We start from the raw sequence: 20440 nt of genomic DNA, 5'->3' as shown, positions 1-20440 counted from the left end.
ATGATGAAATTTGCCACGTGTTTCAGCAAAACAAACAGGAAAACAGTTAATCCAGTTGGTATTTGTGACTAGGCACTGTAATAGAACAGCATCACCTACCCTCCTCGTGCCTCTTCTGCTAGAGAGTCTAAGTACCAGATATTGAGATGTCAAACATCACCAAGTGTCCTTGGCCAGTATCTGCTCCAGGAGAAAGCTCCAGGAGCAGCCTGGAGCAGCTCTTTCAGGACGTGAGATTCCTGCAGCACAGCCAGAGCAGCAGCAGCACAGCCCCTCTGCCCTACACCAAGGGCTAAGTAGAACCACAGCTGACCTGATTGCTTTGTTGTAGGCTCACTGCAGCCCTCCAGGCTCACCCACACCAAAGAAATACAAACTAAAACCCATAAATAAATAAAAGCAGCTAGAACTTGGACACCTCTGCTTTACACAAATAGAGGAACAACTCCACTGTGATGCTTTTGCTCACAGTGTGCTTGCAGTTATATTTCATCAGGAACAAAAACGTGTTTCCGGCATTTCAGCTCTCTGCTAAATTGGATGCAGATGATGAAGGATTTTTTCCAACCATATGGAAGACAATGCAGCTGAAATCTCAGCTAGGCCTTGAGAGATCCTGTACATAAGGCATTAAGCTTTCTACAACACACAAGGAATCTAGGCGGCAACTATTATGATTTCATTTCATAGTGTGATTTAAGATAATATTACGAGACAGAAATGTTAAAAGAAAGTAATAAAAGCCTTTCATGTACTCTCAAATAAAATCATATGTTCATATGCCATGTATCTGGACAACCTCTGCTTTCAATGGAAGCCTGATCTCCACTTCAAAGGGAGGAAATTAGACAAAGGGGGAAAAAGAATGTACACCTCTCAGTACTGGAAGCCCCAGGAAACCCAAGACCAAAGGACTAAATCCATCACTTTCCCAACACCCCCAAGACAGACAAGCCTACAAGATGTTTAACCAAGAGAGAAATTGAAAGCACAAGCACTTGCAGTCCTCAGTCTCATCCACCAGTATATAAACTTTGCTCATTTTATTATTTGAATAGTTACAGCATAGCAAAAAACATTTCTGTACATCCACTGCTAATGTAACTTCAGGTTATTGCTGTGAAAAGAAACCACTCCCTCCACCAAGTGTAAGTGGCTTTCTTGTTTTAATTGGTGTTGCAGGCAGGATGTATGTTTAGTTTTCTCAGTGTTTAGTCTGTCCTCAAATATTAACATAACAATGACCGAATCCAAAACCTTAAAACAGAGTCAAGTCCCAGCCTCCCAGATAGCTTTTTACTTCCCCTATTTGGAAATATTTCTACACATTAAAACTTATTTAGTGGTGAACAAATTCTTCTTGTGGATCTCCATCCTTTGGTACACAGCTTGATAGAAACTGGTTTGATCTGTAAGCTCTGCAGGACTAGTTTTGACACTTGGAAGCAGAAGTAAATTTTTCATGAAATACCTTGCTGCAGTACTTGCTGATTATTCAGAATTTTGTCTGTCTGTGCTATGAGTTGATGCTTTAGTCCTTACACAGAATGTGTTTGAAACTTACCCAAAGAAGCAGCTCTTTCTGCCTTCAGTGGCACAAAGATCTTGTGAATATCCTGCAAGTTCAACCATTACCACTGTATTGTCAAGAACACATTTACTTTGGTGTTCAAAGAGAGTCAAGTATTTCTTATCAGACATATATACACTTCACTGGGACAATTCACATGACCAAAACACATAATATGGCTGTATTCCTGATCTAGCCTTATGGATAATCCTGTTCACATTGAGACAAATTTTGTTCAGCTAATGAAGAAATTGCATAAGTTTATTTCCAAAACCCTTGAAAACTTATCTGTGCATTGCTAATTCTTCCTCCTTTTCAACTCCAATAACAAAACAGATATGACTAAATCCATCTCAAACCTTCACCAAAACTCACTGAAAAATACAATCAGTTTTAAACCTAAGTGCAAGACAGAGTGCTAAATCACCAGGAGAACTACTTCTATTTAGATTTCATCACTACTATCAGATCTCTGTAGAGACTGAACCAAACTTATCCTTAGGCTTCAAATTAATCAATGTTTTCTTCTGGCAGAGTGGGAAAAGATCCAGTAAGCAGTTTTAAGTTTTAATTAAAAAAAAAAAAAAACAACTTTTACTCGCCAAGCAAATAATTGAAAAATTTCACTTGCAGTAATTCATATTGTTTTTTAAAGCTTGCTCAACAACTTATAAAGCTTGAATAGCTTCTTTTTTAAAACTATTTTAATAGTTTTGAGGGGGTTTTGTAGATTTGTTTTGGGTTGTTTTTTTGGTTTTATTTTTTTAGTTATTCCAAAAGCATTTTGAAAAACTAGTATGAATGGAAGGGAGGCCTAGGTTCATTTTCTGGATCAAAGAAACTGCAGGTGGAAGAGGAGTGTGTGTGATTGATTTCAAACCATCTCCTTTTGCCCCACCCCTCTTTAAACTGTTCCTTTGCAATTTCACCTCAATTTATTTTCTTCTCCTCGAAATTGGCAAACGAACATTCCCTTTGTAAATATTTTTGTACAAGCAAGAAACATTCCCAGGAATTTACTAGGCAGTGACTTGGTTACTCCTCTTTTATCCAGCTCAGTCACACAGCTTTCCCTGCACAAACACCCACACAGGGGATCCAAGCATAACACTGGCACAGCTGTGCTGAGCCTTTAACAGCTCCACACCTGGTTCAACACAGCAGAAATACAAGGGAGGTAAGGCCAGGGTTGTCATGCAAAACTCCACCTGCCCCTCTCAAACGGTGGCAAGGGAAGCTAAAACCAGTCCACCTTCTGTCCTCCCCTTCCTAACAGACCTGTACATCATAAAGAACAGTGTAAGAAAATCCTCCTGTCCACACTAAGTGGTTCATTTCACCCCAGAAGAGTAGGGAGCTAAGAATGCACATTTTTGGTAACCAAAAAAATCTGCCTGCTGTCCCAACAGGGCATTTTCATGTGCTGGTCCTGTAATAAGAGTGACAATATCTACCACAGTCACAGGTACACCATTTTTTGCAGAAGATGGCACAACAGAGGTTGAACAACAATCAATAAAAAAGAAATAGACACATTTGTCATGGCAATCACCTAGTAATATGTGATTTTCTGCCAAGTAAAGTACAAGCTCAAGTACACAAAAGAGTTTCTCTTTCTCAGGAGCTACTCCTGAGAAGATAAGTAGCATCGTTTTAAGATGTCAAAAGTGCAATTATGACTGCAGTCCTACTAGAAAATACTGGCACTTACCACATTGCCAAGAACTCTCCTCACCTTTCTCAGGATTTTCACATCTCAAACTTGAACCTGAGTCCTACTTTTCATTTAAACTCCTCAGTTCAGATACATTCCAGTACCTCCCAAGTGAACACACACTTTATTATTTATTACATTAGTTCACAATGTGCTCTCAAAATCAAGCAGCAATTGCACAAATAGAAATCCAACATCATGAAAAGGTGGCATACAGACACAACTATAGCTCCTCTGTGCAGACAGAACTCCAACTCAGAGCAGATGCTAAGGGGAACCTGACCACATCCCTGTGTCACAGTTTATACATAGAACTAATCCACAATTTATCCTTTTAATTACTCAATCGTGAAGAACACAAAGTGAAAGGGAAAGAAGAAAACAGATGTTGTCCCCACAGCAGATAAATGAAGGATGGTCTAGACACATCTGGATAGAATGAAAGCAAAATATTTTTCACATGACTTCCAGTTTTTCTCTCTGGCAAATACGCATTAGATGTCCTAAACTCTAATCCCAAGTTATTTGAATTGCAGCTTAGAAATGCACACACACAAAAAAACCCAAAAAAACCAACCACCAGAAAAAAAAAAAGGCAAATTTCTGCTGGAAGAAATTCCACGATAAGCAGCACAGCAGACAACTGAATGAAAAAAAACCCCTCAGAAACAGTTCTAAGATTTCAACAAAGCCTTCCAAGGACAAAGCTGGTTTTATCATCTTTATTATGGTTCACTGGAGATTTTTCCTTTATTTTTCCTGTCAGGAAGGAAGGACATAAGTAGCTCTCACAGCACCGTGACATTTCCTGACAAACTGCCAAGGAATCTGGGGTTTCCCAAAAGATATCGCAAGTCTGGGACCCAGAGAACATCCTGGCATAATTCATGGTCCAGATTTCCAGAAGAGCCTACCATTCAAGCAGCCCACTCAAGCTTAAATCTGCAAAGCAAAACCTTTACAAGCTGGCCTGGCACCCTGGAAGAAAAAAAGGGCTGGAGAGTGGCAACCGGAAGTGGATGGAACAATTTGCAAAACTCTGATTTTGTCAAAACTAACATGAGTTTTCCCTTCCTATCCTAAGGCAGTGAGGTGATTGCATTTGGATAGGCAGCTTGCCTGTAAGATTTTCTGATCCTCGTGAGAATTGCAAAAATCACATTTGAAAGACAGAATTAACAGAGAAGACACTGCAACTCTGGCCTATTTCTTGTAAGATTCACATTTGAAAAAATACTATTTGCTTCTCTGATAAAAATAGCCTGGAAGAAATAGAGAGTAAATATAGATTTCTTTCTCCACTGCACTTTCCTAGCAGTGGTAATATATAACAAGCTATTTACAAACTTGCTTTCCAATTCAATATGGAAAATAGTACAGGGTATCAATACATCAACACCTTGTTTACCAAGTTCGATTTTTCTCCACTGGAAACAACACACACAGCTTGGCAGACATTCAGGGCAGAGGAATGGAGATGAGCATTTGGTTGGACTGACACCCTGACAGCCAAGAACACAAAACATTCCACAAATGTTTGAAGGGTGCAAACAACAAGGAGAAAAGACAACTTTAAAGGGGGGGATGACACACGCTGGCTCACTAAGGCACAAAAATCAGTGGCTCGAGAAGTACATCAGGAGTATCACTGGCAGCAACATAAACCATCAAAGTTACCTTCCCACAGCAAGCTTGAGTGAGCAAATAGCCTTTTGTTCAGAGAACAAAAACAGGCACCACATTTCTGCTACCCAGCAAAAGCCTCCAAGAGTTCAGTGAAGAACTATTCCTGCACCAAATCATTTCTTCAGCGCAAGGAACACAGGTACACCATTCAGCACAAAATCAGCTTGTCCATGCTCCACGCGTTCTTCCAAATTTGTACTATAAACAGGTGCTCTGAAACAGTACTCAAACGTTTTCATCATACAGGTGACAATTCCATAAACCCAAAGCTGACAATAATCCTACAAATGCTCTCACTAGTTTCACTGTATGAAAATAAATAATCCCATTTTTATACTGTTTCGTATTATGACATCACCTACCCTGTACAGGTCAAACTGATAGATTTAAGCATATGAACAAACCTGTGCATGTGTGACAGACAAAAGAGCAGTAACGATGAAGCATTTTTACCCGTGAACAATTAAAGTAACTTGTATTCCATTAACTGCATGACTTCATTGCCAGGAAGTTTTCTCTTTCAGTCTGCAGATTGTCACAAACAAGTGGAATTACCACAAAACTGTATCACACATTTTTCAACTCACTACTGACTCTATACTCTACTTAGATTATTTCAATCTGTTCACCTGGTTCTTTTATTACTATGTGTTGCCTTCTTTCTCAGCAATACTTTTTCTGCCCTTTTTACTTGGTTTCAGTGGATATTGAACACAACATAAATGGGAGCTTTCTTTAGGGAAAAATTACTTCAGCTATCAAAAGCCCAGAGCAGATGGATCATCACGTCATGAACCAGATCCCTCATGTCAAGACAGAGTCAGCAACACTTCAGATAACAACATCAGTACTAAGTCCAGTGCTAATAGCTTTTTCTGAAAGCAAGATGTGTCAAGATATATTGGTAAAATAGTATGGATTGTGGAGCTGCTGCCACCAACCTCTACAGCAGGTCAACACAGTGAACAACAGTAAGTCCAAAAAAAGTGCTGGAGGCATGTAAGTATCCACACCTAACTGTTCCCAGTTTTCTGCATAGCAGTCACTGGATTTTCTAAGGTCTCTGGCAATTTCAGAACCTGTCTGAAAGCAAATGTGGCAAACTGCAAAACATCCTGCTAGAGAGGACAGGAGGTGCTCAGGGGAAAAGGCCCAAAATTTCACCACACGTGACAAAGACATTCAACCTAAACCTGCTAATGAAATTCCCAGAGACCTCTCCTGTGTTAAACCTGTGCCCAGTACATCACCCGAGTGAACACAAAGTAATGAAATATTATTTCTTCTGGTCCATCAAACACAGAGTCTGCAATTACAACCAGCTCTCAGGTAGTCACAAACACAAAGGCTCTTGGAAGCTTGTCCTCTCATCTCCAGAAGACTTTTTTCATTTGCCAGCCCTTCACACCCTCAAACAGGCCAGTCAAGAATTATAAAAATCTGCTCTTATAGTATACTGTATTCATCCATCACACCAGTTTACAAGAGTTCTTTGTACTTCAATGGCAACTAAAACTTTCCTGATACACAGTTTGTCCGTTTTAGCTGCAAAAAACCACCGAATTAGCACAGCTATGCAAAAAAGCCTAAATTATCCTGAAGATCTGCATTATAAATTATTCCTTGAGAAGCAGCTTAATCATTCATAATGCACTTTATAATTTTTTTTTATGCAGCTTTTAAGACTTTGCACCAGATCCTAATTGATAACAGGAAACTATGGATGGTAAATTGAAATGATGGGGGACCCATTTTCATCACTGCTCAAGAAAAAGCAGCAGTTTCAAGTTCACCACAGCATTCAAGACAATTCTCAAGGCACTAAAACACTTAAGATAGTTTGTAATCACTTTATTTAACTTTCCATTCTCCCATCCCACATGCTGAAATTAATGCAGCATTTCTGTAAAACATCACCCTGAACCATTCAATGCTTTCCCAAGTTTTACAGCAAGACAAAACACAGCATTTTGCTTGGTTCTGCTTGGTGTTTGTGATCAGTAACACTACACTACAGTGTCTGCTGACTGTAGAGAATTTATTTTCTTGCAAGGGAACACTTGAAAACTGCCCACATTTAGTGTTTTCTTTTCACAAATGCCTTAAAAAGTTCAACAGCAGCACAGAGTCACACATTCATGCTACTAAATGGCATTAAGCATTACTATTAACAAGAACCAAATACAGTAAGTGCCAGCTTCAGTAAGGTAAAGTGAAGGGGTGCTAAAGCTAGGAAAGATTTGGAATTACTGGTTTTCTACTACCAAGGAGATTCCCACCTGCCTTCAGCTCTGCAAATGACATAATTCATAATTCCATTTGAATTTTTCATCTATATGGACAACAAGAATCACAATTTTTAAAACATTTCAACAATAACACTTCTCAAGGAGGCAGCTTGAAGTGTCTTATTTTTCCTGTAATATGCTTACATAGTATATTAAAAACTGCCAGCAAAAAATAATATTCACACCACTCCAAGCCATCAGCAATTTTACCCTGTGCTCTTCTGTCCCAGGATGGAAAATGAGTATCTTCTACCTCACCAACACTATCTTGGAATTCAGTAACCTTTCCCTGACAACTTGGTCAATACTAACATATTTTCACACAAGCTTTCAGCTAAAACACCCATTTGCTCTGTAGATGTATTTCAGCACTACCACAACCAAAAATATGACAAGTTAGACCTTAAAAACATTCTCTAAAAAAGGTCTCTTAAATTTTAATGGCTGGTTAAAGGGGGAAAAATTACAGGATCGTGTCCCAGTTTCCACACTGCTTTTTCCTACTTTATTAGCCTCAAAAAAAAAATCTGCAAATGACAGACTCACCAAGAAACAGCAGAACTTTTTGTTCCACTTTCAGTGAGTCTCAGAACAAACTATTTGCTCCTGTCAGTTTCCAAGCAATCTGTCACCCAAGTTTATCAACAAGAACCATTCAAGCCTCCTTGCTTGTAAACATACCCAAACTAAAAAGCTTGTTTAACTGGCCTGTTAGGCTCTGTGATAGATTTCTTGACATTGTCAATAAATCATCTTTCTGGTTTTGTGATAAGACTTCAACCCTCCATTGCTTGCAATCTATATAGATGATGCCAAAAAAACAAAAAAAAGCTGTGCTTTTAGTCCTTCTGAAAACACACACAAAAATCTAATTTTTCTAGACATCCAACAGCACATACAACTTGTTTCTGATCTCAAGTTTTCGCCCTATTTTTTAAGCACAGATAATCTACAGAGGACCTCCCTACCACCAGCTCCACACTTAGTATTTTCCAAGTTAGCATCCAAGACTGCTGTACTATCATGCCATGGACAATACTCAACTTACATTGTCAGAAACTGCCAGCAATCTCCTCATGTAAATACACTATTTAATTTTCATGTTTCTAGGAAATTCCTTAACACCTAACAAAGCCTGGTAACACAGTAAAAAGTGTTCCATGAGAGAAATATGTCAATTTAACAAGAAGCATCACATGACTTTTCTGACTACAAGACTGCTTTGTGTAAAATGCATACAAACCATCCACAAACATGGACCTCTGATCCTCAGCTAGGCAAGAATGGACTATATGAGTCAGCACAGAACATGACACTGTATACACATTACTCTCTTTTTCAGGTAAGTGACAGAGGAAACTTGTCACACACACGGTAGTCCATCATGTCACACCTCCACGACTAAGAAGAAAAATTCTAAACTTTTTCTCCACAGAGAAAGCACAAAAAGAATTGCAATGCTCCTGCAGCTCAAAACCAGACCCCTCATTGAATATACTGTTATCACAGCTACCATAATTCCCACCCTCCCCCCAGCCATGTTCAATGGAAAGCTACTGGACATTTTATGGGATTAGAAAATAAGTATGAACTAACTTATGCTTATAACTGAGTGGTATCAGAGGTCCACGACACTGAATTTTGCCTTATTTCCATCCAGTCCCTCCAGCCTGAGACACTCCAAGGCACAGCTCCTTAATGAGGTCCAACATAGTGTCACAGGGTGAGCTCAGTTACCAGAGCTAACTTTTCCTCAGAAGTCTAAGTTCATGAGACACCAGGAGCTTGACCTAGGTGTGCATTTGAAGCAGTATAACCTCCTACAAAAGATCTGTCCTGAGCTATGAACCTTTCCTTTCCTCTCCAACAAGCCTGGAGGCTTGGTGCACAGCCCAACATGACAGACCTGCTCTTGCTACAGAAGGCACAAGCAGCTCTGATGAGTCACTTGAAAAACAATTACCTCCTCATGCCACATTTCCACATTTTTCAACACATCCTTACTGCTCTGTCTACAACTCAGAAGTCAAGTCCAGCAGTGCTATCAGACTGCAAGTGAGATCAGATCAACAACTGCAACTCCATAGCAACACTTCAGTGATAACTGCCTGTTCTTCACATCCTCAGGAAAGAAATCCATAGGGCATGGACCTCTGAAATCTCTCAGTAGCACTGCTCATATCCCATTATTTTAGTTTTAACCCTGCCACTGTATTAGTGTGACCTTTTTATTGTTTCATTGTCCTGAGTCTATTCACTGGTGTAACAGCACAGATGAGAAATTATTTCCTTTCCTGGGTGTTTCCACCAGTTATTGCACAATAATGTTTCATTACTTACTGGACACCTAAATAATGTACAAAATGCTCACTGCATAGTCATATGTAGATTAACGATACCTGCTACATTATTTTGGCTAATCTGTCTTTTTTTCTAACAGCCCCTATGAAAGCAAGAAATGGTAAAACTCACGTTTCAGAGCCTTCCTGTGGGTGCTGGGAGATGAACATCTCCGAAGCAGTGTCCCAGGAGTGACACCATCAAACATGACACAAACCTCTGAGGTGAGTCTCAGAGTTTAGGATTTTATTTCTAATGCTACCAAAGGATCACACCTACGCCCAACTCGCCTTCTGCACCTTCCCAGTCGCCAAGGAAAGGTGTCAGAGCTCCAGGAAACTGCACTGTACAGCAGTGCTGCACAGAGGCTTAATCTCGTTAGGTGATAAATAGTCTTGACACTGAACGTGCCACGTGCTGCATGCTCAACCGCCTGCTTTAGTCCTTTCCTGGTGTCAGCTGAGTGCACTGAGCTTTGGGAGCCCAGGCTGACAGCAAGAGGCAGGAATTCAGCACATGGGAATTCAGCACATATTAAACAGGACAACAGCCAAATGCAAGAGACGTAAGAGTGTGCATGAGAAACCACCAAGCTCCCCAGATGACAGCATCATCATCACAGCTGTCCCTGCTCCTTCCCAGAAGTGTACCTCTACCATGGCAAAGGCAGCATTTGAATGGACCAAGGCAGTTATTCCCATACAAAGATCCACTGACAACTGCAAAGGACAGACCCAACAAACCCTTCCCAGTAATGGCTGACCAACTCAGGAGCTGAATAACCACAGCAAGTGACCATAATTGTTTGTAACACCAGTGCTAAAACCTAGGAAATTCTTCAAAAGCAGTAAAGCTGTTAAGAAAGAAGTGAAATCACCACCCCTCAAAGTGTTCCAGTAGTGACTGGATGTGGCACTTAGTGCTGTGGTTTAGTCAGCATGGTGGTGGTCAAAAACTGGACTTGATCTTGGAGATCTGTTTCAACCTAAATAGCTCTATGATTCTATTAAATTAATTAATAGTTGAGTCACTGTAGGACAGAATCATCACACTGAAAATAATAAGGGTCCTACTATAAGCATGTTGATGTCAATTATGTTTTTGTCCTGGCACATCCTACAACACATGTAAAATATTCCTATGATTCAGAAGACTACTTTTTTCACAACTGTCCAAATATAACAGACAGGCAGGAAAGGAAAGGATCTCCCTACTCATTAAGCCCAACTTCTAAAATCCCATGGGAGCTGGCAACACAGTTATTTCCAGGTAGTGAATAAACACCATCAAAACAGCTAATTTAATATTTCCACTCACCCTCAACCCAGCAGTTCCAAGACTTCCCAGGAACTCCTTACCCTGTCAGAATTTTTCTTTCATCCCAGCACACTCATGGACAGGCTACACCAATTTACTCCTTATCACCTTAAAATAATTCTGCTCTCTTCCTGATGTTTACCCACCTGACGTATTTATGTGTAGAGACTAAGGCTGCTTTCTCATTTTCACAGAACACACAAAGCCAGGTCTGATTTTCTCTGAAGAAAGTGAACTGGAGCATGGCTGGTTAAGTCTAGGCAGCAGACATCACACACATACCAGGTTACATGGAAAACTAAACAACCCAAAAGCACCAGGTCTCTTACACTTATAGACAGATATTTATTGATTTTCATAAGTTTTCATTACTCTAGAACACTACAACGTGTGCCTTCTTAGAGCTTCTTCCTACCTAGTTAGCTGTGACCCCTGAGAGAAAAACCCAACCTAAGAAAGCTCCTGGCATCAAGATATAATCTGTATTTACACAAATGTGTGTTTTCCTAAATACCATTTATGAAACATTTCTGGAGGATGAGGTTAACTGACTCCAGTTCGAGCCCCGTATTCTCCTAGGAGAAGGGGTTTCACCATCATGCATCACATGTTAATAATGTTTTACATTCCAATTAATTTATTGACTTTTAAAGAATTTTTACTTGAGGTGTATTTAAAATAGCACCTTCAAGACTTCCCACTGCCACATAACAGAATTGTATTTGCTTTTTTTAAAAGCAGTGAACATATATGTCCTACGTATGAACATAGACCTCAATCTTGAAATCAGTTATTGATTGGGACATGGAGGGTGTTTGCTATGACGTTTTCATTCCAAAATTTCACTTTTAAGCCACAGAGCAGAGCTCTTTCAGAACAAGCTTTCTGACCAGTACATTTCCTATTCACTCCTAAAATGAGCAAATTAGACGTTGAAGTTGGATCCATTTGGGTTCTGGCCATGCTATTAAGATCCCAAATTACCACAGTCAGATTCTGACTCTCAAAGCTTATTTCCAAAGCTCCCATTTTAGGACACTTCCATTCAGCTCTGCAGAGCCTAAGCAGGCTTTGGACTTGGCAAACAAAGTAAGAACTCACAGTCATTTTGGAAGAGCATAAATCACTCCATCCAAACTAAAAGGCACTGCATTTTCTCTTTCCTTCTCCAGGCAGGCCCTTTAACATTTCTGCCTCGGTTTGCTTACTTCTTAGGAGAAATTAAATTTAAAAAAAAAAAAGCCAAGAAGAAAAGAAACATCTGTGGGAACAGCTGCACAAATATTGCAACTGCCAGAGAAAAGATTTCTTTCTAGCATCCAGGATTTCTGATTTTGTGTTTTGCAAGAACACTTAGTAGTGGATAACCACAGTGACTATCCATGCATTTGACACACAATTTTTACCTCAGTCAAGGATAAGAGGCAGGAGCTCAACATGAGCCCACCACAGACATGCAAACACACAGAGAAGACAATCACAAACCCAAACCCCTGAAGGAATTGTCTAGAGACTCCACCATAAAAAAAGCTTATACAGCAAGCAGGCTGCTTGCTCCAGCTTCTGGACAATGAAAATGCCATGGTAGCTAGTTTATAATTACAAGCAAATGTGCAGCACAGCTTTACCCTTCATCATTATCTCACCTTTAGCAACAACACTAAGACCCCAAATTACTCAGAACACTTTCCAAGACAACACTTTGAAATAAGGCAATGATGTCATTAAATAAATAAGATTTCCAGAAGTCTAACTTCATCTCCTAGATACATGTCTGTGTTACATACTTGTCTTTGAACTGCTGCAATCTTATGTTCCAACAGGAAGGACTAAAAATGAGTTTTATCATGTTCTATGCTATATAGCGACAACTGCACAATTCTTATTTCTCAGTCTATGACCAAGGAGGTAAGGCAAATATGATTAAAGCTCCAGAATGGTAATAGGCAACTAAATTAAAGTAACTAGTTCTAAATACACACAGCCGTGGTAGCAACAAGATCTTGAAGCTATCGTACAATGCACAGTTCATTTGGGATTTACTGAAACTCTTTTTCCCCTCCAAAATACCAAATTATCAACCAGTACAGCCATGGGGTAAGTTGCCACATCCAACTGATCCACAGAGCAGGATTTGAAGAATGAGAAGCAAAGTTAATTGCCTGTAGCCTCCGCATCATTTTTCTTTCTCAAGAAACTCAAGAGGGGCCTTAAGCATATTTTAAGTCACCCTTGACTGTAGCACTCTCCCATTTGCTAAACAATCATTTAGCACACTGGGATTGTTGCAGCACAGCAGCACTTGAGCTTCTTCATCTTCCACCTCAACAGTGCCAGCTGTCAAGCTGGGTATGTAGAGAAAGCCTTATTTGACCAAGCTCCAGCAGGCTTCAGGGGCTGTCTGCTCCACTTGAATTCACATGATCCATTGTTATTCATTTTCTGAAGACTCATCCTGTAGGACCATGTGTACACATTCCTGCACAACTGCCTGGGAACAAAGTGGTGATGAATCTTTTTGCTTTTTGAAGATCACAACTTCCTTTGCAACAGCAGCTTATCCTTCCTTGTATCCACACATTCCTAGCAGAAGTCAGGCCTTCATGATCGGCTGTGGACATCAAGCTCCTTTCCATCAAGCCGTGAACAGAGTATCAGACCTTTTCTCCTCCATGTAAGTAATACTAAAACTAAACAGGGTCAGAACTGAACAAATGAATGGCTGCAGTGGGACAGAAAGAGTCCATCCAGCCCAGCATCCCATCTCCATCTGTAACTGAAGCAGAATCCCAGAAACAAACAGGATAACTAAGACAAGCAAGCAGAAATACTTTTGGTTAACTACCTCTTAAAACTGGGTTTTCCTTTCACTAACCCCTACACTGCAAGTACTTATGCATCTTAATTACACCTCACATCTTGTACAGAGTATTACCTCCTTTCACTTGTTTTGAGCCTGTCACCATCACTCCTGGACAGAGCCTGGGACTCCTCTATTGAAAAATAAGGAAAGAAGCACTTTCTACTTACCCTTTCCCTGACACTTGCGAATGCAATTTCCTCAGTCATCTCATCTCCAGGCTGAAAAGTTCCTTCCTGCTGCAGTGTTTTTTGCACAGAAGCTGTGCTGTCCTTAACCATTCTTTTCACCCTTTTTAAGACCTTTTCCAGCTTAAGCTGCCAATTACTAGAACCTTCCTCCCCTGATGTCACCTCTATCCTCCCTCACATTTTTCTTCTCACAGCACAGCATGTGGTAGCTGGGGGAGATCAAAGAAAGAGCTAGAAAGAAAGCTTATAGAAAATCCAGAATGCTGCCATTGGAGCTGAGGTTGAGTCAACTTTGTCAGGATTAACTGGAAGGCTTCTTTGCCTACTGAAGGAGCACTCTGCCTGTACCTGGGAGGCAGTAAGATCCCTCTAGAAGTCACTGACCGGGAGACCCAAACATGCCTTTTCTTTGACTAGTGTGGTCTGAGCCAGAATGTGTTGGCTATTTCCTTATTTTGAGCTATTTCCCTGTTTTGCAATGAGGCAAATTGCTGGGGTTTACTAACACTTCATGACTGTTCAATTTGATAGGCCAAGAATACCAGACCAGTAAAATTTTAAGTTCTCCTTTCCTTTCTTTTTTAACAAACTGCTGTTCTACAAGCAGAGGTAGATATGGGAAAAGGACCATGGGAACACACCAACTACTTCTTGGAAGTAACACACATGAAAAATGCCTTTGCTAAAACACTACTAATCATAATTACCAATACACAAAATCGCTGAGAACTAAATACAGGAAAATGAAAGGTAGTTCATGACAAGAAACTACACACATTGCCAAGGAATCCATCATGTGTTGCTGAGTTTTGTCTCATTGAGCAATGGAGCATGAAAGCCCCTCCAAACTATCAAGTACAACAGTAAACAACAGAAGTTTGCTAAAGTTAAAAGCAATGAGTTCGTGTGTTCCTTCAAGACCTCTGGCTTGATGGTGCATGACATTTTCATTAGAAAAGCCCAATGAAACTAGAGCTGAGCCAAGCAGACAAAATTAATTCAAACATTTAACAGATAAGTCAAAGACCATGACCGTAAACAAAAAAAGCACCACATTGCAGGTGGTTTCCAGTCTCCAAGCAACTATCTTATTTTGTAGTGTAACCAACGACTTGGAAGAAAAATTAAGAAGAAAAAAAAAAAATCATGACTGAAAAGTTGTGCAGGTGACAAATACCAAAGAAGCTGTTAATTACAAAGAGGAAAGGCCACTGAGAGCCAGCTGTCTGTCTGTCTGCACAACAGTCTGTGTCTCCTTGTTCAGCAGGTGCTCAAGCTGGGAAGAACTGACAGTACCTGAGAGCATCTCCTCTCGAAACCATTTTTAAAAATGTTGGAATCAAGAAAGGGAGAAGAAAATCAAGAAATGAAGAAACTATATGTTCCACTTTTAAAAAATGAAGGTAAAGAATAAAATAGTAACTCAAGAGAAAGCAGAAATTTGGATAGAGAAGGCTATTACATATACAAAGAGCTAACAAGAACCAGAGCTAACAAAGCTGGCAATCAAAAATCAGCAGTAAAGCTGACTGATGATTAGACCAAATGAATATACTGCAGAGTATTGAGAGTCAATCAAATGACTTTGTTGGCAAAACAGGGTATTTTACACAACTAAATGATCTAGCTTATAACAGAAGCTAATCAAGGACCATTATGGTTTATTTTGGATCCATAATCAATTAAGTACAAAACCAATTTACAGCTTCACTCCAGTCCTTAGTATACCAAATTTGATCACCCAAACGTAACTGGCAAAATGGTGAAGCAGAAGGAAAGAGTCAGGAAATGTGCAAGAAGCTGCAGAAGAGGAAGAAGTTTCTCAGCACACAGCTCCTCACACCAAGATCAGACACCCACAGACTGGCTGCCACAGCTGGCTCATCCTGGGGGTACCCAGTGAAAGCAAAAATGACAAAGCCATGAGGCTGGGGAGGCTTCAGCTGGTGACTGTCCTGCTGAGGTTGGGACACCAGAGGAGTTGAAGCGAGCTGATTCCTCACACCAACCAGCAGCTTCTGGGAGCTGCCCTGGCCAAGCAGCCTCTCCTGGCTCCCACAGTGCCACTGCCACCACAGGCTGTGTGCCTTCCCCACTGCTGTAAGGCTGGGTTTTCAGCATCATTTGATAGCACCTCTGCAACTGAGGAGTCTTTTTACAGTCTCAACACAGGGCTTGTTGATGTCTGCTATGTTGCTGAAGCTGCAGTATATCCATCTTTGAGATGCCTGGTATTTTCCTATATTTTTGTTTGCTTTCAATTTTAAAAAGTGCAACCTAAGCAAGATGTTTCTAAATAAATGCAGGCAACAACTATAAAAAACAATTCTAACTTTAAATCCTTGCTTTAGAGTAATAATAATAGACTAACACACTAAATCCTACCACTCACACTTTCTGTAGTCTTACACGAAGACTGAGAATCTAAACTGGAAATTTAGCCTCTACTGCCTTCTTAAGTTTCTATCTCTCCCAAGACTAGCAGTGCAGTAGTAAATTTCATTAAAAGCTGTGTGTTTCCTTATCATCCAACGCTATCAGCCACTCACCTTACCTGGAGTCTTCAACACAATAGACAGCCAAGTTCCAGACTTGGAACTGTACCAGATACTCTCCTGCCATGCTTTTCTTGGTTTAGAAAACCAAGAGAAGACAACCTTTTCTTTTTCTCCCTGGCTGAAAGCTAACATACATTCACCCTCAAAACAGTGTACAACACAAATGCCACCCCAATATGAAGAAGTGTCACACTCTGTTCTGGGAAATTACTTTAAAATAAAAATCTTATCAAGCAATCCTTTTGTCCAATATAGAGAGAGCCAGTTATAGCTCCAGGAATTAAACATACTTCAAAAAGCCATCAGATCACAAAAAACACAAAAAAGTCTACACAGAAGACAAGACCTTTAAACAAGACCTCTTGTTTAAAGTCAGCAGATGCAAATCACTTCAAAATACCCACCATGAATTTCAACTCCTTTTTTTTCTTCCACCTGGTGTGTTTAAAAAAATCACCAAGATACTGAATCAAGCAGTGAGAGATGCTTGTCTGCCACAGCTGCACATGGAGCTCACAGGGGGTTTTGATTCTGCCTGCTTCTGAAGACACAGCCTTACCAGGAATTGAAAGTATTACCTGGGCCATTTCTTAAAGGCATCTTAATTTCTGTCTTTCTAAACTCCCTCTTCAGAAAAATGAACCTAGTTACAGAGCCACAAATAGAAGTGATCTTCCTGCACCAGTCTGCAGACACAGGAGAGGCCATGTCTTCAAGGAACAACCCACAGCCTCCCTCTCACTTGAGCCCAGCAGCACATCACCTTATAGTGCAAAGAAGTCATGCCTTCCACACAGAATCGTGTTTCCAGTTGAATTTTCTACACTGCTTTATATTTTTTACTTAATTACCATTTTGTTTTCTGAGGGTTTTTTTGTTTGGATTTTGGGATTTTTGGTATGGGTACCTTATTTATTCCAAACTAGACCTAGCTAGTTTCATTAGACTGAAAGTCAAGTACAGAACAGGAGAAGAAGAATGCAGCTGAGAGACAGCACAACAACCAAAGAAGAGACAGTCTAATAACTTTAGATACCATCCACAAAGAAACAAGCTCTAAGCACATTTATTTTTAACGTTGTCACTATCACGAACCAGAAGATGGCTTTTGCAATAACAAAACCTGCCACAACATGAAAATTTCACGGGACTGCAGACAGGCACTTGACTCTCAATTCTTCCTTCTCTCTTCCTCTGCCTGTAACTCCATGCCTTCTGTGACTACAAGATGCTACTTCAATGACTTTTAGATAGGACAAGATGCTTTGCTTGTCCCACTCCCACTCCCTTAATTCTTACCTCATGGGAAATCCTTTTTCCCAGAATGTACAGAAGTTACTGTCACCTCCTAGGTACAGAACTACTGTACAACAGAAGAACTTAATTGCATCTTAATACCTCCTGATCTAATAAGAGTTATCATCATCCTCTCCCAGCAACCATGCTATTTAGCACAGACAAACAGAATTCAGTTTCATATCAGATAAATTCTGTTATGAAGCCACTGTGCTACACAGGAAATTTGTTTTCTTATTTCTACCTATTCAGGACAAAGGTACCTATCTAAAAAAAGCCCTTGCTGTTTACTTCTAGTCATGTCTTGCAAATATTTTTTTAACATCAAACATGAATTATTTAATACTCTCCACCCTGCTGGAAGAAAACTCCCAAACTGACAACACACATGCATATTACTGCAAAGAAAGATAGACAAATACTACCTCCAATTTCCTTCCCAATGAAGGAAAAGAGAACACAATTACTCCCTTAGGTTAAAAAGATCCACTCAGTGGCTCTAAAAACCCACGGAAGATTCCCTAACTCCTTTGTTATTACAATTAAAGTCCTCATTACAAAATCTGTCCCAGTGAGGACCTTATCTCTCAAAGCCTGCTACAGATACTTACACAGAAAGCGGAAGATTTTAAGACAACCATCACAAACCCAAGCCTGCAGAAAGCACAAAGAGCCTTGACTTGCATTCAAGTCAACAAGTAGTCAGATGACACACACTCAGCCTGTACCCCTGAAACCAACAAAAACAGATCGTTAGGAAGTGTTTAGTACTGCTAAGAAATAACAGCACAGAAGAACGCTGAGAGATGCCTGCACACTCAGAGAGCACGCAGGAACAGCTGTCTCACACACACACCCCCACGGCAGTGCCTGGTCCCGCACAGAGCCGGGCAGTGTCCCCAGGGCAGGCGGTACTCACCGTGCGCTGCCGCTCACGCACCAGGGCTCCGGCCGCCCCGCTCCCCCATACACGCGGCGGCGGCTCGGGGCACGCTCGGCACCGCCGGCGGCTGCTCGCAGCCCGGCTGCGCTCACAAGTTTCTTTTCCTGCCCCCTCCCTCAGCCGCTCAGGCGACCTGCGCGCAGGCGGGGCTGCCACCATGCCACGGGGGCTGCCGCGGTGGGTGCCCCGGGAGCCGCGCCGGGGGCAGCCCGCGGCGGCGGGCGGGGCGGCGGCGTGCGAGGGTGATGGATAATGTGCGATGTGTTGTGCGCGCCGGCCGAGGGGCTGCGGCGGCCTCCCAGGGCCGGCCCTCGGGTTTCGGGTTTCAGGGGCAGCTGGCAGCCCCGGGGCGCGCCGCCGGCTCCGCTGCCGGAGGAACGCGCCTGCCTCCCCAGACGCCCTGGGAATGCCAGCGCCGGGACGCCCGCCGGGCTCCCTGCTGTCCCTAACCCTGCCACGCTCCTAGGGGACACACGCAGCCCGAGATGCTACGCAGAGTTTTGCCGCCCCCTCTCCTTTCTCCTTTGTGCCTGTGATGCAGCTTTAGTGGACTAAACACGCTCCGAGCAGCCCCGGCTCAGCCACTTCCAACAGCACCTCCAACTTAGCACGGCTTAGCTCTCTCTAAGAAGGACTGGGGATTTTACTCATCCATGGGCCCGCACAACGACGGTCCTAAGGCCCGGTTCTGGCTCAAGTGCACAGCAGAAATGGGGGAACTGGGATGGAAAGTGCAGCTGTAATTGAGTTTCGGGAGCTGCTGTCCGCTCCCTGGATGGCAGGAGTGATGCATGCTGCTCCAGGGTGACTCAGGAAGCATGAGACTGCACTCTGCTTTTCCCCACACTCATAGAGGGCAAGGAATGACGAGGAACTTCCGTCCTCCCTGCCACCATACCAGAGCCCACAGCATTGGTTTTCAGTGGAAACAGCCTCTCTCGGAAAATCCTAGATGCTCTGTTTCCTGGTCTCTTCTTTCAGATCCCCATCATGAGACAAAAAGCAGTTTCTAATATGATACCACAACGAGATCACAAGAAAAAAATTACTAATAATGATAGTTGAAGATGTCACAACACCTCATTTTGAAGCCCAAGCAGGGTTCAGCCTTCAGTACACACTAACAACAAAATCCTGCACATTTTCAGCTACACATACCAGGCACATAGTGTTCCTCCAGTGACTGGAGCTGGAAGATCTTTAGATGCTAGAAAAATGTTTTGCATGAGAATCTCAGCGTCTGATGAGTGCAGCTTGGACAAATCTAGACACTCCCACCGACTTCCCTCCCATGACCCATTTCTCACAGTTTTGTGTTTGCTGGTTCCAGCTCCACCCAGTGTGAAAGCATTAAAAAATTCCCCAGTGCTACGACAACAGGTACAGCCTTTTGAAAGCAATAAGTTTTCTGATTTATTCTGCAGATTTATGAGGTTTTTCAATAGATGAGGTTTGAAGAATATTTACATAGTGTAGCAGGTGACATGTCATAGCTTGCATGTGATAATGGGATACCACTGCACTGGAGAAGCTTCTGCTTTTAACAGAAACAAAATAATTCAGGTACCTGGTTATCCATACTGAATAAAACTCTGAATGCTGCTTCTCACTAATGCTGCAGGAAGGGTTGGGGCTGGCAGCAGTCAGCCCAGATATGAGTACATTTATGGAGGGGAA

The 20440-nt window shown here is 41.6% G+C and overlaps 1 protein-coding gene across 3 annotated transcripts in view; it reads right to left on the bottom strand.

Annotated features, from left to right (window-relative positions):
- Positions 1 to 20440, bottom strand: part of ARHGAP24 (Rho GTPase activating protein 24) — a 246748-nt gene that overhangs the window by 165499 nt on the left and 60809 nt on the right. The window contains exon 1 of one of the 3 annotated variants that reach the window (XM_085058127.1): positions 18740 to 19118. The exons of the other annotated variants lie outside the window; for them this stretch is intronic. The gene's annotated coding sequence lies outside the window, so the exon portion shown is untranslated. Of the gene's footprint in view, positions 1 to 18739; positions 19119 to 20440 lie in introns of those variants that run through there. 3 annotated transcript variants of the gene reach the window in all.

The sequence above is a fragment of the Lichenostomus cassidix genome, chromosome 4 (genome assembly GCF_008360975.1).
Source record: "Lichenostomus cassidix isolate B80296 chromosome 4, HeHo_3.0, whole genome shotgun sequence".
Classification (NCBI taxonomy): domain Eukaryota; kingdom Metazoa; phylum Chordata; class Aves; order Passeriformes; family Meliphagidae; genus Lichenostomus; species Lichenostomus cassidix.
Note: the sequence above shows the minus strand (reverse complement) of the source record. Positions and strands in the feature narration are given on the sequence as shown.